Source organism: Podarcis pityusensis (genome assembly GCF_964106645.2).
Source record: "Podarcis pityusensis genome assembly, chromosome: 7".
NCBI lineage: Eukaryota > Metazoa > Chordata > Lepidosauria > Squamata > Lacertidae > Podarcis > Podarcis pityusensis.
This window is the reverse complement of record NC_138031.1, coordinates 45,074,952-45,094,160: the sequence shown is the minus strand read 5'-3', so window position 1 is coordinate 45,094,160 and position 19,209 is coordinate 45,074,952. Positions and strand designations below refer to the sequence as shown.

The 19,209-nt window shown below is 39.5% G+C and overlaps 1 protein-coding gene across 10 annotated transcripts in view; it reads right to left on the bottom strand.

Annotated features, from left to right (window-relative positions):
* The window catches only part of ZNF521 (zinc finger protein 521), a 285,724-nt gene that overhangs the window by 264,613 nt on the left and 1,902 nt on the right, over positions 1 to 19,209 (bottom strand). The window lies entirely within an intron of this gene.

Sequence of the window (19,209 nt, the reverse complement as noted above, 5' to 3'; positions counted from 1 at the left end):
TTCCTAAAGATAGATCAAGGGAAAATGTGGGGGCAGCATGAGCCGACAGCAGAACTATAAGTTTCAAAGGCAACAACGCCAACACCTCTGTTATTCATTGTTCCCTTTTGAACTTAGAACTGCACAGCGCACCTGGCTAGAAAGGCACTCACCCTGTATTGCATGCATACACAGATACAGAAAAATGGTATGAGAGGGACTACTGTTCTTCTATTACTGTTTGTGTGTCCTTCAGGAAACACATTTTAAAAACTCTTAAGTGTGGACTATAATCAGTTTTCTCAGTTCCCTCGGTAAACAAACAAACAATACAATACACTTAATACTTGGCTGCACTGGAGCAATAGTTAACAGCTGCCTTGAACAACTTTGGAGACAAAAGACACCATTTTGCTAAATAAACAGAGAGAGAAAGAGAGTGCCCCAATGAAATCCAAATACTGCCAGCACTGGCCAACACTGCTAAACAATGAAACAGAATGTCTATAAGTAATTCAGTCCACAACAGTCAACTAATCACTAGCACCTGCTAATCAACCACACCAAAGGCTGCAGAGTGATAGGCCTTCATCCATCATACCATAATGCCATAAGTCTGCCTGAAGCCAAAAAATGGCTTTAGAATTCCAATGTGTTTCACTGCACACAAGATGGAAGTCAGCTGCGTGCTAAATAATTCCCCCCACTTTCCATCCAAAACAAAAGAATTGCAGTTTGCTCTCTTCTTTGCCTGAGATACTAACACAGGAAGAATTCCATCCAGTTTTCGGAAGGTCTTACAGCAAAGGTTTATAATCTGCAAGAATATGCAATGCACTGTGATCTTAGAGGTGTTACCAGTAGAGCATCTTTCATATGTTGGCATGGGGTTAGTGGGGAGACACATACCCTGGGTCATGTGTTGCAGTTGCTGTTTTTTTCTACTTTTGAGTAGTCACTTCATGGCATGGCCCACTTTTCTGTGAATGGAGCAAGCACATGCCCTGCTGCTCTGCCACCTCGCGCATTAAGACCACCACAAAGTTAGTGGCCTTTGTAAAATGAATTTTGTGCTCACTGTTTAGTACTGGTTGCTGTTGTTTCAATTTCTCATGCCTTATCTTATGAGATTAATCATATAAAAGCATTTCAGAACTAAGCAAATAATAAATAAGTAAAGCAGAATTAGTCCTATCAAAACACAAAGCATACTGAATCATCCTTAAGTTAAGTTTTCTTTAGCAGTGTTTCTTCTATCTCAATAAAAAAAGAAGTTTGCAAAATGTTATTGTGATAGTGCTGCTATTGCCACCACTACTCAATGTTGGCTTAGTGCTGAAATGTAGATGGTATCCTACAGGGCACAGAACAGGCAATTATCTCTTCCAAAACACACAGAACAAGGTTGGGGGAAAAGGAAGGAAAGTAGGTAGTTTGGGGATTAATGAAACAGAAGCAACTAAAGGCATACTGCACCAGACGTGCTTTGGGAAAGACAAAGGCAGAGAAAGTAATCGCAATGGAACAGGGTTGTAGGGAGAAGCCAACACCATTCCTTGATTCTCTTTTGCAATACTACAGGCACAGTCAATGCACAGACCAGAGTTCTGGAGCCTGTACACACAGCACGAAGGGGAGAAGAGCTTCAAACGCTCAGGAACGCATGGTAGACATGTGCCAGGGAACCATCACCGCTGCATGTTTCAGATGCCCCCTTCCCTTTACTCTTTCTGCGTAGAGGAGCGAAGGACAACTGCCACTCAGAATGTGAATGAGTTCTTCTGTCGTGATCAGATATGCTTTTTTTTTTTATCACTCCTGATACCTGTGAAGTACAGTAGCCCCAGTGCCCAAATCTGAACTGTAGCAGGTGAGAATGAGAAGGCCAATCATAGACTTGAAGCAGAGTGCCGCAGCCCAGGAACAGTGTTGGCCTAGGATTCTTCAGCACCCAGTAGTGCCTGCTTTGAGGAGGGTGCACCTCTCTCTCTCTCGCTTTTGGTTTCAGCGCTAAAGCAATAGTCTGGCAGACTGAAAAGGTCCCCTGTGGAGCATGCTATGAAAGGGCCCCTCAGGGAGCAAGCTATGAAAATGGGATGGCCTCTAAACATGAGCAGGAATTTGATAAAGCCCAGGGAACAAAATTCATTATTCCTCCTTCATTTTATAACAACATACTCTGCAGTTCACTAAGCTGTCTCTTAAATGAGAGCCAGCCTTGTTCCGCATTAGGAAAGTAGTGGCCAATGGCAAAAATGTGCATTAGAGACTTAATAAGGGAAGTAATGGGTGACTGTGAAGTTGTACAAACACAGCAAGAATGTGAAAGTACACTTTACAACAAATCCTTGAGAACAAAGGCTGTGATTTATTGTATTTATACTACTACAAACTATAATAAAAATAAAAGCTTTGGATAATTGAAAAAAGTCTTATTTTCTTTTTCACGAGGCAGGTTAATAATTTTTTTAGAGATACCTACTGCCCTGAATGACTGAGGCCATTTTTGGCTTGTTAAACAAAGTAAGAGAGAAGCCACACATCCCAAAATAAACTATAAAAATAGATTGCTATTGATTTAGTACCCTTCCTAAAATGGTTTCCTTAAGGAACATGAAACAAAATAAGCCTAATACAGCAACAATAGTTGCTGGGAGGTAGAAGAGGAGGAAAGGTTTTAACCTAAGACAACTGTCCTCATTTTTTTCTTTCTTTTTGGGGAGCGGAGAGGGGGGTGACTTGCATTTTGCGTTTCCTGCAGTTCAATAAATAGTTATTTTATAAACCCTCCTATGCATAAAGATTAGAAGTTATTTGGTCTTTTCACCCATCTTACAAAAGTCTTTTCCCACAAGAATGACAACTTTGCAGGGGGAAAAATGTGTTCAATCTGCATGTTTGAGTAGTATCAGCAGACAAGTAATAGAGACACTAGGCAGATTAGCATAATCAATACACAATTTACAGAGCTATCCAGACAGAACAGAAGTGATATGTGTATGCCATTATTTTAGCATCTACAAATTACAGTAATTTCGGGAGGTATCTTTATGCATTTTCTCTCCTCTGCCTCTGTGCATGTAAAGCTAATAAGAGGCACAGACTGCCCCCCACCCACCCCCTCCACCCTTCAAAGAGAGAAGACACATTTCAGAAAGACACTTAAGAACAGGAAATAGATGTTAACTCTCCTCACTTTCAGGATGTTGAATGGGAGATGAGAATATTTCACTGTTTAAAATAAGGGGTCTTGATTAATGCAAAACTGCAACTCACTGAAAACAGAGCTTGAAGTGAGGCTTAACAGCAGGATCAAGGACCCAAACAAAGCAGACCACACTAGCAGTGCTGAAGCAGGAACATGCCAAATCTTTCCAATCCCTTAATTCTGGACTAGGAATTTAGAGCAGACACACTTACCCTGCCCCTTCTCTTCGCTGTTGCAGACTGAAACATGCCTAAAATTTAGCTACTTTGGCCACAGTACTAGCTAACATTAACTAGCGTTGATAGAAATTTACCTATTAACCATATGGTGGTTGCTTTAAAAGTTAACATCCCTAGTTCTAGGTGTAGGGCAGGGATACCCATATGATGCTCTCCACATGTTTTAGGCTGCATCCTATCATCTCTGGTCATGATGGCTTTGGCTAATGGAATTTGGGAGTCCCAACAGCTGGAGGCACTATGTTGGGTACCCTTGGTTTAGGGCATATTTCAACAATTTGGGTCTTATAAGATTGTAAGTAAAGGTGGATGTGTACTGCAGAGTTGATTTAGTAGCAAAATGGCTTGTATTGACATCTAGGGAAAGACTGACCAATTGACAATGGAGCAGATACTGTTAAGTTTCATCAGAATACATAACTATTTGAAGGCACAATAATATGCAAAAATGCAATTTAAGATGGACATATGTCTTGAGAGTTCTTTGACTCAGAACTAGAAATCTTCAGCAAAGCAGCAAGCTGCTTTTGAAAGCTGTTGGTTTTCTCTCTGAGTATGACCAAGCAACGCTGAATGAGATACAAAATATGTGTTTCACATTGGTGTGGGCTTGCAGTGTAACCACCTGTTAATAATCTATAAAGAAATAAAGTGGGGCACTGGGGAGGGGGTGTCCAACTCTATTGGGTAGTCCCAGCCTTTAAAAGCAGGAACTTGGTTACGGCTGAGCCATGTCTGTAGAAATCCAGGGGGCTTTCCTGGATTAGATGAAGTCCAGATCATAGCGGTAGCAACTTACTTCATAAAGTGACAACAATTATCCACACAGAATGCCCATTTTCTAAAAGTTGCCAGTTGCAAAGGGGGGGGGGGTTGAGGCAGTAGCAAGCGTTCAAGGAGTTGCCAGTCTTTTCTGCCATCCTGGACTAAGACAATGAATTTAAAATACTTTTGACCCTTAAGCAATAAACAAGCCATGTAATTCTTCTCAATATGCTATTTGCTCCCTAATCCTACCTAACCACTAGACACATAAAGCATACTCTTATTCTGTACTCGAGGAAGAAATGGCCAAAATACAATTGCACTGGAACCTATCTGTATTAATGAATAATCAAGTCCAGTTCTGGTTCAAAACTCCAAGTACATTGAATGCGCACATAGCTCTCACACAATACGTTTGCTGAATATGTAAGACTCTGCACTCAACTTCAAACTAGGAACAAACTGTTGGATCAGGTTCTGAATATTTTTCTTTAAAAAAGGTGTTAAAAGAAGAAAAACTTAAAAGGTCTTATATATTTCTAAATTGAATATAGAGCGACTCTCATACCACATAAAAACATTAACAAAGCCAATAACCAAGACCAGATACCGCTAGAATTACACCAAACTCTCATAAATATTTTCATAAATATTTTTTTTTTTAAAAAAATTACAATTTGAAGGCTCAATTCCACTTACTACTACTCCCTTGGTGGCATCATCGGCCTGTTCCCTTCAACTGATCCATATTCAGTTAGAGGCATCATTTCTCCTCTCATACATATTACTTTACCTTAAGAACTAAACTGTGAACTATCGGGTTAGCATCCCCGACCCCACCCCAAAAAAAGAACTCTGAGATGGACATTCACAGCCTGATGAGGCTGTTTTATAGTAGTAATTTTATAAGAAGCATAGTGACCTATACTTACAAACATAGTTGAAATGATAGCTTAAAGGTTTTGCACCATGGATATACTTTTGGTTAGATTCCTTTAGTACACTTAGTACTACTTCAAATCAGTGTGTTCATGTCTATTCATGTTTTAAGGGTTTCACAACTATTTATGTTAATATCACATCAGGCAAATTGGCTGGTCCTTGAAGAAGGCCCCAATCTGTTTCTCCAAGACTGAGGTCTGCAACTCAGCCAGCCCAGCCACAAGCTGGGGAGATCCTATCACAGACTCACCCAGTTTACTGGGATAAGACTAAGAAGTCCATGGCTGCTATTACTGGAGAAGATGGCATGGTAGAACTCCTCAGGAAGAACTTGCTACTACTCCGATCCCTTGAGGAAACTTCATGGAATTCTATTGAAAACAGATACGTGCCCCAAGACTAAAAACCAGTTATGTAGCCAAGGATAACCAACAAGTTCACAGGATACTACCCAGAGGAAATTAGGTAAGTTCAAATCCCATTAAGATGTATGGAATTTAAGAACACAGTTGGGTTCTATTTTAATTAGTATCTAATCTTCTCTGGATTCCCCCAAAATACTCTATCCACTGAACCACACAAGCTGAAGTTGATTATCATTAGGGTTTCAACCAATTAAAGATATTTCAAGCAACTAACTGTTTTGCTTTTAAGTGAACGACAAATGGATTAATTGGTTACAATAAAATCACAAGTCTCTTGGTAAACGTCATGTGTTGAGGTTGAAAAATGACCATGACATGGAAAACATCACCTGTCTGTTAAATGCACTGCTTCAATCAAGAAAAGTAGGTAAGCAGTTTATAAAAAAAGATACCTTCAGCATCAAAACACTGTCATAAGGAAACTCAAAAACCACCCATTCAGCAACAAAATAAGTATACACATAAATAAATCTCTTCACACATTCCCACACACAGCAAACTCATTCATATTACCTACAGTCAAAAATCTTATCAATCCTGCACAGCTAAGATCAGCAAAGCCCACCAACGACTTATAACACCCTATCAGTAGCTCAATACACTCTGCTTTAGCTACTTCACTACCTGTCAAGTTCTTGTCAGGTCACAATTAGATCCATTTCAGGTGTGTTCAGATTGGTGGATCACAAATTGTGGATTTCTCAGCTAGATCTACGAGTTAATTAAGCATATGTACATTGTTTTATATGGAAGAGGAGTGTGTTTAATTATTTAGAAAATTCAGGACTTCTTGCTATTGCCATGATACTGCCTTTAATTAACATGATGAGGGAGTTAATTTATGTGAAACAATTTGGCTCTTGTAATAGAAATGGGAAACCAGCACTTGATGGGGCTTGGGAAGAAAACAACACTACCATGGCAAAGCTCAGCCTTGTATGCCGCTTTGAGCTCCTTTGGGAGAAAAGGTAGACTATAAACTGAAAATACGAAAATTAAACATGTTAACCGCTCTGTTTTATTTATACATACAACTTTCTTCGAAGGGGCTCAAATTGGCATACAGTGGTACCTCGGGATAATAACTTAATTCGTTCTGGAGGTCTGTTCTTAACCTGAAACAGGTACCACTTTAGCTAATGGGGCCTCCTGGTGCCACCGCACCGCTGCCGCACAATTTCTGTTCTCATCCTGAAGCAAAGTTCTTAACCCGAGGTATTATTTCTGGGTTAGCAGAGTCTGTAACCTGAAGTGTCTGTAACCCAAGGTACCTCTGTATATGGCTCTTCCTTTACCCATTTACATTCTACCGCAATCAGATTCAAGTAAGTTAAGAAAGGAGTGGTAAATTTGTGAGCTTTCAATGGCCACTGTAGTTATGGGTGAATCAAGGACTCTAAACTTGCATCAGCAAACACCAGCAGGACTCATGGTTGGAAATGTGGCTTGATAAAACAGAGGGCATTACTGCAGCAATCTGAGAACAGTGTGCTCTAGGCATGTTGGCTTGGATCTTAGGCTAAGTTGACCTAAGGAAGTTTGTGGAAGTAAAGTTTTCTGGCCCCTTGCAGCTAACTATACCTGAATAGGCTGAGCAACTGGGCAGCTGATCCCTGCAGAAAGCAGAGTTTATGTTTAAAGATCCTAAGCTTTATTTCCACATGTATGTACTTCATTTGCTCTCTCATCATAGCCTTGTGCAGAGATGGGGAACTGGATCAAGCCAGTGGGCCAGATCTCTATTCTCCACACCCATCCACAGGCCAACTTTGGCAGATGAGCAAGACCCACCCATTGTTCAATCATGGGACATCTTATTGATGTCAGCTGACTGGCACCTGTCTCCAAGTGCAAAGGAGGTTGCAATCTCATTGTAAGATGTAGTTCCAGCATCAATCAGCTCATTGGCACTGGGAACCTGCCTTCAAAGAGGCTCCCTTGTAAGTCCCTATCAGCTGATTTTCAGTTACAAGGAGCCTGTGCTGTGCTTTGAAATCTTCGCAATCCACTGATAGATGGTTTTTGACCCGCTTTTCCAAACGTTTCACTTCCCTTCGGCCAAGCCTCAACTTTTCCTGACCCACTCTTGATATCATATATGATGTCAGGTGCAGAGCAGGTGGGCATGGTTTGGCCAAAATGGTCTGAAGGACCTAATCAGACCTGTTGGCCATTCTAAGGTATTCACATTCAGTCTCTGTATACAGAACACATTTCACACAGCTCACCAGGTAAGAAATCTTGGGGTAGTGGTAGGCAGCTTAACAAAAAAATGTTGAAACCAAGATCTGACGGCTGCAGAAAAGCTAAATTCCATTATAGGAATCATTAGGAAAGAAGTTAAAAATAAAACTGCTTTAAAAATGAGACTATAGAGGTACAGCATCACTATGGGATAGTGATCAGTTGCTGGGAATCACAGCTGGGGAGAGTACTGTTGCAGTTCAAGGCTGCTTGTGGGCTTCCCACAGGCATGTGACTGGCCACTGTGAGAACAGGATACTAGACTAAACTGGCTTTGGCCTGATCTAGCAAGGTTCTTCTTCTGTTCTTAACAGAGAAATACAGCATTTGGTGTCCTGATCACCTCCATCTGACAAGCTAAAAATAAGGGCTATACAAGGCAATTTTATTGATTCATTAATGTTCCTCTCCTGACACTGACAAATAAAGTATAATTAGTGGTACCTAAATCACAGAAAATACATATGAAGCATCCTGGTTTATAGGGCAAACTATGAGTGGTATTTTTACTTACAGAAATCCTGCTGCAATTAATGAACATGACTCAGTTAAGGCCGTAACTTTCAATAGGTCTACTCTGAGTAAAACCTAGCTGACCACCACTCTGTGTACAAAAGCATAAGGGTTATACGTGAAAGCAAGCTTAGAGGGCTACACTGCATATTGGAGAAACACGAATGGAAGAATGGTTTTAAACGTCTTCCTCACTGGCCCTCTTCCAACCCAAAACCTCTTCCTGCTTCACATCTTCAACCAAACCAGCTTTCCCCCCAAACAGGAGGTACAACAAAAGGTAAGCCGTCATAGGCACTCTTACGTAATACAGTATAGTGTAAACGTAACTTTTATATGCCTTGGGGGGGGATGTGTAAGTGGCTTTATTGCCGAACCAAATCCTCAATATCTCTGAGGTATTCCTGTACTTTACTTCCTCTTACTATTCACATTCACACTTTAGTCTACAATCTCATTTAAGCAGTATCCTCTCCCCTTTAAATCCGAATGCATATATATTTTCTCAAAACTCAATCCATATATATACCTAATCTTCCACTCATTAAAACAAAAATGACAGTCCTACCCCACCAAAATAAAACGAGTTACAGTTAGAAGCATTTTTAAATCCTGGTGTCCTTGAACAGGTGCGGTCAGAATGCAATGTGAAATACAAAAACAGAAGATGATTATTATCACAGTAGAAACCATAAAAAAGATTAAGGAGTGACACTACAAGTTAGAGACACTGTTGACAAATTTCAGTCGCTCTGACACCAAATTATCCCGTTCCTTAGACAGGTGTTGTTAACAAAGCATGTTTCAGATCTTGGGCAAAGTAACAAAGACAAAAGGAAGGAATGCTCACTGAAAAATCTCCCAAAAGAGCACCTCCTAAAGGCCAATAATATAAAATAAAAACCCACTAAAATACAATATGCAAATAATAGAAGGTGTCAGTAATAATAATAAATACTTGGTAATGTGAAGAATAAACAAAATACAAATATACCGTCTGCTAATAAATGTTTTAACAATAAAGCATTGACAATGGCTCCCAGGGAGAAATGCACACCCACTTTGCCCCTGCCTGGTTCTATTAGCTGAGGCAGCACAGTAGCAAAGCAAAGGTCTGGCTTACTGTGTCATCTGAACCCAGGCTTGTGATTAAGCTCTTTCCTTCTTAACCACAAACTGTAGCCAAGAACAAACCTGGTTTATCTTAGCATTCCATGCAAATGTGGCCAATATCTTGCAAAGGAGTCATGCATGCTACCTAATTGCTGCAAAACTTATTGCTCAGTCGTACAGTGATCAACTAGGGCCCTGATCATAAGAGTGCAAAAGAATCTTTAAACATGGGACGCATATCTGATTTGAATGACCTGACATCCTGGCTTGGCGGGCAGAGGGCGTCACTGAGACAGACATCTAGGAATGAGGAGATATAAAAAGGCTACAGCTGGAAAATGTATCTAAAGGCATAAGGGATGTTCAAGTAACATTCTTGTACAGACCAGTTTTAGAAATAAAATAAAATAAAATAGAAGTAACTGTTGCAGAGTGAAAGGTCTTTTCAGCAACACGCTGCCACATACAATATTTATAAGACAAACACGGACACAGGTAAATTCACCTAACCTATGAACAACCAGGACGTTTCCCACCCACTTAGCATCAGTGTTGGCATGTGGTAAAGAAGAGGCGCAGAAACTTTAATGTTAAAGAACATAAATGCTCTGTGTTGGGAGATTTAGGGGGGTGGAATTTGCAAAATCATCAGGGATATGAATAGCCAATAGATATAATTCTAAACTGGAAAATAAATAAATTAAGAGAGCTCAGTTGGGGTCTTGGAGAATCCTGTACTACCATCCAAATTGTTGTGACACTCAAATTCTGTACTGATAATTATGCTACTAAATTACATTCTACAACTTAAGACGACATGTAAGTTTTAAGGATGAGGGTATCAAAATTAGGTGGCAATGCTGACATTCTTATTAAAATGGCTTTTCTGGAGCTTTTAATACACCTGCTTCAGAGAATTCTTATCCATGCCTACATGTGAGTTTATATAGTTAAGAACAAAACTGGACATTTACTGTGCCCTTGAAAAGCAGGCTCCTGCTATGTTGTGTATGAAGTGTACTGAAGAGTGCCGATATTGGGAAAATCAGAATAAAGTTTATATATGTAGTTAGGATGATAAGTCTAGGTAATACCACCGAAATACTACGTTCACTTAAAATGAAACACTATTTAAAATATGAAATATGCCAGGAACAGAACTGTTATTCATTTGCCAGCAAAGTCAACCAACTCTACCACCCTCTATTAAAGTTAGCAATGTAAGATTTGAAAAGTGGGTAATTGTCCATATTGAAATACTTAAAGTAAGTGTGGTAAAAGTAGTTGCATATGTTGTGCACACTCTAAAGTATGCATTTTCCAAACCACAGCACTTCTTCACTTTTAAAAATAACACACACACACAAATGCCCAAGGTGGGGGGGAGGAATAGCAGCTCACTGGATTAAATGCCTTCTTCAAAGGGAAAGGGAACACCTAGAAGTACTGCACAAGGATAACATATTTATTTGCAAGGGACAGCTCTGTGATAACAGTACTGTACATGCTTTGCGTGCTTCAACCCCCTGTATCTCCTTTTAAAATAACCAGATAGGAGCTGATATGAAAGATCTTTGCCTGTTGAACTGTTGACTGTCAGGAGTCAATACAGACCTAGATGAACAACAGTCCATCCAGATATAAAGGCTGCTTCCTATGTGCTTTTAGTATTTTTTCAAGTTTTACGTTTTTGAGATCATTAGCCTCTGCTGTGGTATGGGTTACGTTTTGTTCTTTTTACTATATTGTTGGATGAGCTCTTCAGGAAATGTTTGCTTTGTATGTTGCGTTTCTCTTTTTTTATTTTGCCTCAATTTATTTTACTCATTTGTATTTTATCTTGTTGTTTTGCTTTGATACTTTGTTTGCATGGCATGCCAAACAAATGCCAGCTAATAATAATAATTTAAATAAAATAATGCCTACATTTCAGTTAGAATAATCCCATCTTCTATCACAATGAAGAAATAGGCTTTTCAACGCCCTTTTGCGCTCCAAGTGTGGGAGTGCCTCAGCAGACATCCCAAATAGTCCCCCCCAACCACCAGCCAAGGAGATGCAGCCTGCCTCGGGTCACAGATTTTGGGGTACCAAAGCACACCCAACTGTCCATCATTTAATACTGAGGATGGCACAGTTTAAATTTTATGTTATCAGTCTAAAATGCCTTGCCCTGTTTGTTATACCAAAGCATAAGAGCAAAACATGGAGTTTCTGTCCTCTCTCTGGAAAGCAGGAATACTAAATGGAAATGCAAACTATGAAGTATAGTAATAAAGATACTCGAAGTTTAGCTCAAGTCTTCTTCCTTCTCCCCCCCCCCCTTGCTTTAACATAATCCCCAGGCATATAGCTAACTACTGCTTGATCATTATTCCGGCTCAAAGTAAAGCTACTGAAGTTTAGAAGGATTCACATCTTACAGAGTTTCTTTCATCTCCAATAATTACTAAACTAGCATAATTACTAATACTTGAGGTGAACTGTGATGCATGCTAAGAGCCCGACCTGCCTAAATTAGAGGGAGGTGTTTTAGTTTTTAAGTTTACAACTGTTCTCAATTTTCTAAGATTCACATCTTCTGTCAAACTTTCTCATTGGTCTCCTAAAACCTTCCTTCACCATTTGATTATGATAAGAAGATAAATTAAAAGAATCTGCAGTCCCTGAATTTCAGATTTTTTGTAGCGACAGTATTGCTAAGTACATTTAAACGCCAGACATGCACACAACCAGAGGAAAACATGAACAAATAAGGCATACATAATTCTTGCTAAGCTGCATGTAGACCCCAAGGCAAAAAAATGAAACACAAGACCACATTTTCCTCCCAATGGGACCAATCCTGACCTTTGACAAAACAACAGGGGACAACAAAAAAATCAAAATACATATGGGGAAATACATCATGCTGAGATTTAAACTGCATTTGCAGTTTAAAAATAACATTCCAATATAATGCTATTTACACTGAAAATCACTCAAGTCACAAAGTATACTGGAACACAAAATCATCTTAGTTTTCCCATTTACATTTATTGCCACATTAATACTGACAGCACTAACAAGCTAACTTTTGGAGTCAAGTATTATTCTTTGAATTTCAACATTACAGCACAAAGTTTGTAACAGAGGAACTGATGTTATTAAGCTGTAAAGACTTGCAGCTTACAGCCCAAGAATTAAGGGGAAGCACAAAGCCATTCAAGAAATCCTGGATCAACATTGCAAATGTTATCTTTACATATTAGACGTATCACAGTACAGACAAATTCAGCAACAATTCAGGGGGCAGTTACAAAATCTCTTAATTGTAAGACGCCTGTATGGCCCAATGAAAAAGAGGGCTCAGCTCATAACACTGGAAAATATATATTGTTCTTCAACCATTTTCATGAAGTTCTAGTTCCTGCTATGCTGACACGAGAGATAGCAATTCGTGGACAAGATTCTCATCCTTCCTTCCAGACATAAATAAACGGTTGTCAGTAATGTGGGTCACTACACTGCTACAGCAACACTCAAATCGGTCACTAACACCCCAATGCAATGCCACAACTTGCTGTGTTATACTTGCACCGTGAGATGGCTAAAGAAGGTGACCCATGTAGCTATCCTGGCACAGAACTATTATACTAGTAACCAACACAATCACCAAATCCGGCAGTGTGGTCCCATGAACAACGGCTATGATACAAGTGGAACTGGGTCTGGTAGGGCAAAATATTCAGCCAAAATATGAACAATATAAACATTTTTAGTTATGATGAGTGTTATGTTGGCATCCTTAATATATCATTTGTCTTCAGCTGGGCAGATGGGGACCTACGACCATGTTGCAGCCTAACCTCAGGTGAATTACACTTGCAGCACTACAACCATACATATCTATGGTAAAGAATAATAAATAACAAGCTGATCCCAAATGCATGCTTAAGTTAAAGGTGGACCTGTGCTCTGAAAAAGTTGAAAGCTATATATCACAGGAAGCATTTGAACAGGCCTGGGGAGAACATGCAGAACATGCTACCCCACTTTCCCTACAAGCCAAAGGCAGTTGCTGCAGCAACAATGCTCTGTGCACCACTGAGGTCTGGAATACCTTTAGTAAATCTAATAATTTCAGATTGCTACAAATCATCAATAGTGACAGGGCAGATTAACATGTGTGTTGTGATACATCAACAAGGAAAGAGCGTAAACCGACAGCACACGAAAAGGGAACTACTGTATAGATAGTTGCCTGAATTTTAAGAATATTGTAAGACAGTTCTAATATGTAATTTTGCTTTTTACGTGTGTCTGTACGCTTTCATGTTGACTATTCTCAATTTTGCCCAAGTTTGGCTAGACACACAAAAAAGCAGCAATCTGCTTCAACACAGATGTTTTTGGTTTACAGGCCAGTTGGAATTTTATGAATTTTTGTCCCCTCCCTTTTAAGAATATAGTGCTCAGAAATTGGTCATTTCAGATAAAGTCATTTAGAACAACAGTATGAGACTGGGGATGGGCAGGTTTCAGGGATACTACCAACAGTAATTACTATTTTTGTCTATATGGAATTCCTTAGATTATATTATGAGTCAAGTAATCTAATGTCTTTTAATATCTAGTCAGTATGGTCTATTCTTTGAATGTCAATCTCCCTTCTGAGTTACTATTCCTAAATTAGAGTTCTCACTTCTGCGCTTTTCTATGCAAAATCTATTTTGGCTCTCCAGAATGTGTAAGAATGAAACAATATGTCTAAATATATAATTGGAAATAGAAAAATAAGTTTTTCAACATTTGCAACAATTCAGAAGCAGAAATATGGCTGAATTTTCTCAAATAGTACAATTCAGGGCCTTACTACGTAGTATTTTCAATATTTCTAAATAAATGCATGCTTTAGGCATGTTAAATGTAGTACATGGAGTAAAATACACTGTGTCCTTCATCAAGAAACATAAAATTAATAAAGCCTTATGAAACTGTGTCTGCATAACAGTACAATGAAACACATACTGCACTAGGGAAAATGTTTAAGTAATAGAAACACTTAAGGCTCAAATCATGTCAATATCCTCGTTATGGCTAATTTTACATCTACAATTTCCAGTGGTTATCCCTCCACAAGTAACTGGTGTAATAAACAGAACCTTATTTTGGTTCAAAAATGATGGCAGTGTATAAACATATTTACATCTCTATCTTAAACATACTTATTTGGAAATGATACTTGCTTTAAAAGTTCCATCGTACTCAATGGAATTTACTTTCAAGTTTTAGAATGCATGTACAATTTTGGGTATCTTTCCCCCATCCAGCAAGGAGGATCAATTTGCATGTATAAGTGGACATATAATTTAAAAAATGTATAATTTTAAAAGACACAAGAAAAAAGCAAATAAGAAAAATAGGTCGGTAACACAAGCCACTGAATTATAGGAAAGTTAATCCTTTCCAATGGTGGCATTAAGCACTTGGAAGTATTCTTTCTTCCTTGCCTCCATTGCTTAGGAAATCCTAGGGAGAATTTCATACATTCAGAAAGGCCTATCCTGACCTTTGGTTACCAAGTATGAAAGTGGCAGGAAGGATACGACACTTGAACAACAATATTTAATGCTAGGGTTTCTTCAGGTAAGAACTGTATAGTGAGGAGCTCCCTGAAGAAATGGGATATATGACTAGGAGGGTGGGGAAGGGGGAGGGAATGGAGAAGAGGCACAGGTCAAGGTTGTCAAATCTCATGTCAAAAGCAACCTGTAGGTTCTGGCTTTTAAATTCCAAAAAATATATAATGATTTAAAGCATTAGTGAATAAATAATGCTCTCACCCCAACATCTAGATACACTTGAACACATTCTTTCACAAATTAATTTGCATACTTGTAAGTTTTTCATTGGGAAATGGTAGCCATGGTGTACAGTTATACTTCTCAGAGATTTTCACAACAAGCCACACACAACACATTACGCTTGTATAGAATTCTGCTAAATGCTGCTATTAAAATAATTAAACACAAGTTCAACAACCACCATATCCCGCCCCACTCGCCATTCTCCCCAGCCAATAATCGTGATGAAGAACAGGTTTATTTTAAATAAATACATTTTACAAAGAGCAAGAACATGAAGTTTGTAAAATCCATAGCTTGACTGTAATTTACTTACTCTTAGTAATATTCCAAACCAAATTGCCATTTTGATAATATACCTGCCTAATGTCACTACTACCCTGTAATGCGAGTTTCAAATCAGGCTAACAGAAGTGTCAATAGTACAAAAAAGCCTCTTTCCCCCCCTTCCATTAAACAAATAGACTGGAGCCTCAGGACCTTTATTTCATGATAATTTTACTTAAGCCAGACACTGATCCAAATTTAATTTGTAGACTACAGATTACCACCCCTATCCTAACACTTTTTTGGCACTATTAATGTTTACTTAATAGTTTTTGTTGATTCACAGTCAACACTCATTGATTATGGTAGCTTTTCACAATGTATCTCACATGACTGGTTTGCCTCTGAAAAGTTTGTAACTGCATTTTTAGCTATAGTTCTTGTTTATTTCTAAATGATTTGGCCATTATTCATTTTGCAGTAAGAAAACTATCTTAGGCTGCAATACTAATCCAACTTTCTGGTATAAACCCCACTGAATTAACTTACTTCTGAGCAGACTTTGTTAACCTTGTGATGTAAGGCTAGGAAGATAAGCACAATTAATTGGAAGTCCCATTAAAAGAAATATAACTTACTCCTGAGTAGACATGGCTAGCAGATTGGGCTCTAAATTAGCACCACACTAACCTTATTAAACTGTACCAAATATTTATGATTCAGCTCAAATCTGCACCTTCCTAACTGAAAACAAAGATGCATGTGATTTGTTTTTTTAAAAAAGTGCTGAAAGCAAAATACTTAAGCTCTCAACTGCCTCAGTACTCCAAAGTCATATTTTCCTTTGAATAAGGCCAGCCAGCTCAAAAATGGACAATAACAAAGAAAACATATTCAGCTGAATGGAAAAGAATAATAATTTATGTAGCAACAATCTAAATATTGCATCAACCATGATACTTCAGATGACATTAGCATGCATTATGATTAAAGGGGATAATGAGTAGAATAATGTATAGGAATGTGTAACCTATGCATTTAAATAAGCCACTGCTTGTTTCGGTCAATACTTACTGTCAATGACATTGGGATACTTCTCTCTGCTCATAGGCTGTTGATACAGACCAAAGACTATATTTTATATGAGCACACAGAAAACTGAAGCTACATCTTTATTTTAATTAATTCTTTACCAAAAAGCGTTTTGGAAAATAAGTGTTTTGTTTCCACGAGGAGATTTTTAAAAAAGTTATATATATATATATATATATATACTATTTTGGCGTTAAGTACAACTGTGCATCATTTATCGGTTAACTTTGCATGCTCAGCCAGTTCTCAAAGATTCACAAGTATAATAATGAGGGGCTTTTTTCAACTCAATTTCTTTTCTACATCTCCCCATAAATTTAACCAATTGATGACTTTATTTATTGGCCATAAAAACTTGCTTGCATGTAAATTAATCCTCTTTAGGGAAGCTATCAGGAAATAAACATATGCACAATTAACAGAACTCTCATTGTGAAGTCATTTTAAAAGGTAGCTGAAGAACATCAAATTCATTCCTTACAAGCTGTCAGACTAAAGCATCAATGAACTGTATAAACTTCAGCCAACCAAAAATTATATATGGGTCAAAATCAAATGTGGGGAAGCAAGTTTAATATACACTGCTAGGGAGATGTGGAGAATTGGAGTGAATAGGAGGGTGCATGCTGCTTTAAGCTTTGGATCAGGTCTCCGAGAGGTAAACTTTTGGAATGAGTTTTTATACCAGCCAAGCAAATCACTAATGTCCTGGCCTGTATATGTAAACAGGCTGACCTTACTGCCCCCTCACAACCAATGTGTTTCACTGACTTCAACCTAGCAAAACCTGGTTTACCATACAGAATTAGGCCTAGTACTTTTATGTAAGTCACCTATTAAGTCAGTCACATCCCAAATTCATTCCAGACGTGTTTACAGGCCAACTTTCCAAAACTTCAGATACTGCCTTCACACACACACCCATGCCCTAATATGACACGTAAGCCATCACCAGTGTCCTCACATCTTTCAGCCTAGGACAGGAGAGAAACTCTAGCTCTTTTGTCAACCTTTTGTATTTTATTACCTCCAGTAGCAGAGAGATCGAGTAGTAGCCTTTCTCTTCACAGCAAAAGGACACACAAAAAACTACAAGGAGCTGTGTTGGATTTCCATCTACAGTTGCTGGGGTGGAAGAAATTTAGTGAGGGGGGGCTGTGGAAGGGCAAGTCCTGTTATGAAAGTATAGGTCAACTGTCAATATGACTGAGAAGGTCTACGTGAATTGGATGGGGATGCTAGCAACAGTAGCAGTGCGAGAACGAAATGAGGTGGAGGGGGGGCAAGGCAGGAAAGAAAGATATGAGTATTTACAACAGATTTTTGAAGAAGGGAATCCTAGACGATTGCTGCTGGCAGCACCAATCTGAGGGACGCGTGACAGCGTCCTAGATGGGGCGGAGAAGGATGACTGAGGGAGGCCAGCATGTCAAGACCACTGGGCTGAAAGAGGGAGGCAGCACAGACCAAATCTCCCTAGGACATTCCTGTGGCCCAGCCACATTCTCACAAGCCGCCCTTTGTCCTCACTTCTGGGCCTTTGCTCTTTCCTCCTCAGGGCTGATTCCTGTGTGTATATTACTTGAGGCTCCTGCGCATTCCCCCCCCCCTTTTTCTTCATAGGCTCCCCTCCCCTCAGCACCCCTTAACTCCGGTTCTCAAATATCAATTCCACCCCCACCCATCTTCTAAACCCTCCCTCCCCCTAAAAAAAAGTGGAGGGGGGGAGGTTTCACGTGATCTGCTCCACCATCACCCCCACCCCCCTCCCACATTCCAGCACACAGCTCCAGCTCCAGGAACTCCAGCCTCCGGATCAATAAGAACTTCCATTCTGTTTCCCTTCCTCTACTCCACCACCACATTCCAGCAAATCCCACCCACTTCCCCCCCTCCCCGTTTAAAAAAACTTCCTTCTCCAGCTGGGACAAACACAAACTGGACTCCCCCCCCCCCCGCCACCCATCTCTTAAGCTTGCAAGAAGTTATATGAGCAACTCCTATGGTATCAACAGAAACACGCACACACTCACATGCAGCGTATATTGTTTGCTTGTTCATGGGACAGAACCCAAAGGAGGACTCCTGGCCCTATAAGATGCTAAGGTGTTTCACTTTGGGGGCATGCCTTCTTTTAACAAAACAAAAACAAAAAAGCCACCTTTTTCCAGGAGTTTAAGAAGCTCTGCGGGGGCGAGGGGGGGGGGGAGAAGTGAAAAATCCATGCAGCACTTGGAAAGAGAGGAGGAAACGGGGAAAGGCTTACAAGCATTTAACGTGCATTGTGGTGTTTTGTTTTTTTAAAACTTTCCCACTACGATTTCAAGGAGGGAAGTGCGGGGACCGCGTTAAAGAGAGTTTTGCTTTTTTTTTTTTAAAGTGCCCCCTTCCTTCCTTCCCAGCTCACGACTCTTGCCTGAATGTGTGTGTGTGTGTGTGTGTGTGTGCGCGCGCGCGCGCGCTCCGCCCGCCCCCCCACCCTTTCGCAATTCTTTGGTTCACTCTGGATCAGGAACGATAAAATTAAGGGGAATCTCAGTTCCACTCCGAGCCAGTCAGTCAAAGTCTCGCACAGA